The following is a 6,145-nucleotide window of genomic DNA, read 5'->3' on the forward strand; positions in this document are numbered from 1 at the left end:
TTAGCTGCACTTTGTATATTTTGACATTTAACCTCCCTTCCTTCCAGATACTAAATACTGTTAAGTCTCGTCTGATGATCTCTGCTTTCCTTAAATGAGCATCTCTCCCCTCTTTATCTTCTCTGTCGCTTCTTGAATGCACAAATACTTCCTATCTTTACAGCCTGATATTGTTCTAATTCAATTCCTTCTTTGGAAAAAATTTTATCTTTTTGGTTTCCTTTATTTTCTATAATTTGTTTCCCAAGGCCTCAGGTCTAAGAGCTGTCCTTGACCCCTGAACTTACACTGAGTTCCCACCACCACCTCCTCAGCTGGCCGTCCTGGTCCTATCTCTAAAACATTCCTAGAGTTGCTCCTTGCTGAGAAGGAAACCCATGTGCACACCTAATCTCAACTTATCTTGGAGGTTCCATTTTTTCCATATATGGTCCACATACCTCCCTATTGTCTGCCAGTCTGCAGATGAAGATCCTGTGTCTGTTCCAAGTCCAAGACGTGCACACATCACTTTCCTGATTGTCCTCATCTCCTCGGACATTTGGGACTTGTCTAGGCGAGCGTCCATCTTCAAATCTGAGACCGCTCAAATCATTTCTTTAGAACCAGGGATCCCATGTGGAGACTCGTGTTTTGTTTGGTTTTCCCCCTCCGGCTCTGCTACTGACATGATAAAAAGCTAGAGACAAGGTATAGTACTTGGCTCTCTCAGGGAGTATAAAGCAGGGATTTAAGATACTTGGCATTCATCCACTTTGGAGCATAGCGCTAAGGACAGATGAATGAGCCTATAACCACAGTGAAGAATTTATTGTAATGGATCTCGATTAGCAGTGCTCTAACTTTACTGGTGATGTGAATGGAGCTCATGATTATATCAGAAATGCATCAGCAGGCGTGGGAGCCCAGGAAGGCTCTACTGTCACTTGCTTTAAGAATTATCTGCCTGCTGTGCTCCCTCCCTTATCTAAACCCCGCAGAGTTTTTTTTTAGCAAGTATCAAACTGCCCAGCGATCAGTTTTTATCTTGCCATTTTCTGTGGATTAGCTTTGTCCCAATGAGATGATAAAATCCATGTTTGGTCTTTCTCCTGAAACTCTGCAGTACCAGCTTCAGGACAGGACATGTAAATTCTCAGTAACACTTTTTGATTGGCAGTATAATTTCATCCTGATTATTCTCTTTATCACAGTGAATAAAGGACAGCTTATGACTTCTAATGAGGTTGAAAAACTACTATGTTCAATGCCTTTTTAAAAATATATCTCTGAAAAAGGAGATGTTCCACGCCCTCCCAAATCCCGGAACACCGTCCCCAACCATCCTTGGTACTCACAGCCGAATTTCCCCAGAGATTTCCCTGCTCCAGCCTGACTCCTGCTCTCAGGAGTTGATGCTGAGTGGGAGCGCCTCTCTTTTCAACTCATCCACGTTTCCCGGTCACATTCCTCTCCAGCCTCCTCCATTTTATAGGTAAACCCTGAAAATGCCACATTTATCAGAGATGATAGGCCAGGAGCCAAAATACTCCCCCAGCCCCAGTCCCAGCCCCAGCCCCAAGTATAGCTATAGTGGCCTGGTGGTCTCGCTTCCCTTGTCTGCTACTAAAGAAAAGGAGGAATTCGCATTCACAGAGCACCTGTGTGGGTCAGGGACTCCTCTACTACAGGTGGGGAAGTGATGACAAATGTGTAACGACCCGTCTGGTGGAGGGAGCCCTGATTTGAAGCACTGGCTGATGGTCCTGGTGTAATTAACAGCACGTTAGCCAATTTCAAGCTATGAACATGACACCACTGAAAGTAAAAGAGGTGTGCGCGTCTGCTCTGGCGAGCAGGGGAGAGCAATACGGGGAAGGGTGTAAGGAATAAGGGTAAGTTGCTCTGCCACTCAAAACGGTCTTTCCCAGCGTGTCTGTGAAACCACCTCACAGAGACAAAAAAGCTTTGGCTTTTTTTTTTTTTTGGTATCTCATTTTTAAAATTTGCCTTGGCTCCCTTGTTATACACAGAAGACCAACTATTTACCCAGAAGGGTAGCAAAATATGCTGGCCCAAAATATGCCACCCTCCAGCCAGGTTCATTACAGAAGGAGGGCTGCCCCAGCTTGCAAAAGACATTTTTCTCCAATTTCCACAATGCAAAGCATGCAGGGTAGTTTTAATAAAAGGCACTTAATAAAAAATAAATAATACCTTAAGACCATTCATGCAGACACTTCCTGACAATCCCTGGAAGTGCCTGCCGACTAGCCCGTAAGCTAATTATCCTGTAAATTTCCTTTTCTTCCCCATTGTGGAGGTGAGATCTAATTTGAAAGATTAAAATCTTTGCATGATTACGGTATCTGGTAATTGTTAAGCTCTGTAGTTACATGCTCAGTAGCTACCAACTCAGTGCAGAGAATTACAAGGCGATTTGTGCCTGTGAGATAAGTTCCAAGAATTTTGCTTTTACAGAAGGCAAGGACGTCGAGGTGGCAGAATAACAGACATACTAAATGGAGTAATTTATTGTGAACTTCAGGAAAGAGGGACTTAGGGATCTCTGATTCATAGACAGGCCAAGTCGCAGAATGCCTTCCTGTGCGTGCATTTCTGAGGTTGTGCTGAACTTTACTTACATAAAAGCACAGCTCAAATGGGTAAAGTTATCCGAGGAGTATTGAGTCTAATCTTCTGGAGGGCTTCCAAATGTCTGCTAGCCTCATAGCAGAGGAACCAAGCAAACCACTATTTATCCCTTCCAAGCACAAAAAGCCAAGACCAAACTTTTCGAACTCAATACTAGAGTGATAACAGGAGATTGTGTATATGTGTGCATATTGTAAAATCAGAATTTTAAAGAAAAAGAAGAGAAAAGAATAAGGCTCTTAGTGTTTATCTTTCCAACCTCACCACTATTTGATTTTGTGCCAACCATTCTTTCTCTGCTTTAGTAGATCACACCGGAAAATTCATTCATTAAGCAAATATTTATTCAGCACCCGGTGCATACCAAGCTCCTGTTCTTGGCACCGGGGGCATGCTGATAATAAAACAGATAAGGACTCTGCTCTCATGGACTCAGTCCAGCAGGAAAGAAAGATTTACTAATACGTGCAAGTATTCGTTTCAATTACTTATCCTTACAGGCAATACTCAGAAGTCCTGGGAGAGAAAGGGGCAGCCCACCATGGAATGTGCAGGGTCTCTCGAGCCTAGCTTGGGGGTTAAGGAAAGCAGCTGTGAGGAAGTGGTGCTTAACGTGAGACCTTAAGGACGAGTAGGCATTATTAGCTTGGAGAAAGGGGAAGGGCAGAGACAATCTTTTCTCCCGTCAAGTAACGTATAGGGAACTTTCAAACCCATTGTCTTTGAAAGTCTTTCTCTCTCCAAACCTTCAAGATCCCCAACCCAGTTTGTTTGTTGTAGGTAAGATTTTTAAAGATTTTTTGACTTTTAACTGGTGATGTTACTGATAGCTGCAGGCATAATTCTAAAAGAACCGGAAATATCAGATGTGACGAAACCGGGCCTTTATGTAGACAGGCAGTAGTGAGTCAGTAGATATTAACTCCAAATGGCCCGGGAGTGGCCTGCTCTAGCATCCATTCTGTGGAGTATCCAGCAGTCAGGCTTCGCCCGTAAAGAGAAAGGGACAGACACAGGGACAGCCAAAGAAGGAGGGGCTGGCGGACAGGGGCAGAGTCAAGCTGAGCTCACACAGGACAGGCTGAATGATGGCTCACGGCTTGGTCCACAGGACTATCTCTGGCAACCAAAAAGAAAAACACAGAATAAAATCCTTTCCTTGGAGGCTCACATGTGCAGAACGATAAACCTAACGTGATGACTGTCAACTTTATGCCTCATGTTTTATCATAATGTGTCAGCTTAGCCCATGTCAACGTCTAGAATTTTTTGAAAATGCACCCAACTTCCTTTAAAGGTAGAATTTTTCATCTGATACCAGAATAGGAGCCTCACCATTTACTTCTTTTGGTCTATAGTCGTAACCTGTTACTATTGATGGTTTTTATATTTATAGCCTTGGATGTTGTTTCTGGTTTTTAAAGAAAATGAGAAAAGTTGAAAAAAAGGAAATGCATGCTCCATCACTCAAATCATCATTCAAATAAAAATCATAGTTTACATTTGGGTATTTCTTTCCAATCTTTTTTCTCTTACATCATTTTTGGGTGGTACTTTTTCTTCTCGTTAATATAATCAAGCTAATGTCCCACGTATGACTCTGAGAACTGCTTAATTTTTATTTAGCATTCTATCATAAACATTTTCCTCTGTTATGACCTAACTTTTATAAACATGAGGTGTAATGGTTGCACAACGTTCCATCGAGTGGATGTACCACTGTTTCATTCACCAGTCTCCTCCTGTTGGGCGTTCAGGGCTTCCATAAGCCTTTTAACCTCACACTTTTTCAATAAGGAGGATTACTTCCATAGCAAGGGCCCTTTGGGTGTGTCATAATTGGCTCAAAGTTATAAACTTCTAAAGATCCCTAAAATTTATAGTCCAGACTGCATCTTTAATGATGTCGTTTTATCCTCCCACTGACCATGTATGAAGGCACTGTCCTGTGCTTGTCAGTTTTCTCTCTCTCTCTCTCTTAAATTTTACTAATTTGTTAGGCAAAAAAAAAAAGAAAAGAAAAGAAAAGAAATCATGCATGACCTCTTGCCTTAATTTGCATCTCTGTGTTTGGACATTTTCCCATATTTTGTATTAGTTGTAGTTTTCTCTTTGATAGGTTGTCCATTTGTGGTTTTTGTCCACTTTCAATTAGCCCTTTTTTATGCTTTGTGGGGAAAAAAACTGCTCAGTTTTTGCCTTAAGTATTTTTAACATATAGAACCTTTTCATTTTTGTGATGCTGTTTCTCAACTATGACCATAACAGAAAATGCAATTTTCATTTGTGGTACTATTTAAACACAGTTCACTTTTTTTTTTTTTTTCAAATTAATCCAACTACTCTGAGACTGATTCTAGAATGTATCTTTTTACTAGGCTTATGTCTTTTCTTGCTTATGTTCTTATAGCCTGCCTCTTTACTTTTTTTTAAGTTTTTTGGGGGGCAGGAGTGGTAATTAGGTTTATCTATTTTTAATTTAAAGGAAGTACTGGGAATTGAACCCAGGGCCTCATACATGGTAAGCATGTGCTCTACCACTGAGCTATACCCTCCCCACATCCTTACTTTAATGTATACATGTACTCACATACACATAATGTGCAGGCAGAGATAAAAAAAAGAGGAGATAAACTATAATTTGCTCTTTTTTTGTTTTAGTCATCAGCCCAATAAGATATTTGGCTAAGGTTAAAAGTCAATTATAAATGATATTCCTGTCCTTAGAAGCACAGAAAATTGAGAATTGAATGCAGAAAAAAATTAAGTACTGAGAACCTTTTATTTTTAAAATAAAGCAAGCATGTAATTTATTTTTAGAAAAATAACTATTTGAAAAAAAAATCACTATTTTTTTTAGAATCCTTGTTTGAAATTACCTTCAGATTAGTTTCTGAGCCTCCTTTGTTTTTATTGCAAATGATATTACCCAGATTGATTACAATTCTTTTGACTTAACCTACTTTGGGAGGGTTCCAATGGTAAAGTCTCCCTCATCTCCAGGACTAGAGAGGTCCCACAATGCCTCTGTCCACATCAGTCCATGTTTCTAAGAATCTAAGTGCAAATCTGAAAACCAAAGTAGGGAGGAGGTCTTGGGTAATGAATGTCCTTGGAATCAGCATAATGCACTTAACTGGTGCCTCCTATGAAGGAGTCTGGGTCCACCTGCACGTGCTGGTTGTGGTTGGGGTCTCCAAGAGCAGTTGTGCTGTGCACAACCTGTACTGCTGAATGTGATGTCCCTGCTTCTCAAGAGGGCATTTGAAAAATCCATTTTGCTTCCTTACCTGAAGCTCAAATACTCAGAATTGCTTTTATTATTTCTTTCAAAAACTAAGAAACGTTGCATAAAATCGAGCTCAAATTGAAATGAGAAAGGCGGCACCATATCAGATTTAACAATCAACTGTGTGCAAGTAATTTTGAGCACTGCTTTTTCTGATGAGATGTGAACGAGTCAAGCCTACAAAGGCTGCAATAGCACAATTTAGAACATTACCACTCTGTG

The 6,145-nt window shown here is 40.7% G+C and overlaps 1 non-coding gene across 1 annotated transcript; it reads right to left on the bottom strand.

Moving 5' to 3' along the window:
* Nucleotides 1–5,117: 5,117 nt before the first annotated feature.
* TRNAG-ACC lies at nt 5,118–5,189 on the bottom strand. The gene has a single exon. It is a non-coding gene; the product is annotated as a tRNA-Gly (tRNA).
* Between the last annotated feature and the right edge of the window lie 956 nt (nt 5,190–6,145).

Source organism: Camelus ferus, chromosome 3, assembly GCF_009834535.1.
Source record: "Camelus ferus isolate YT-003-E chromosome 3, BCGSAC_Cfer_1.0, whole genome shotgun sequence".
NCBI lineage: Eukaryota > Metazoa > Chordata > Mammalia > Artiodactyla > Camelidae > Camelus > Camelus ferus.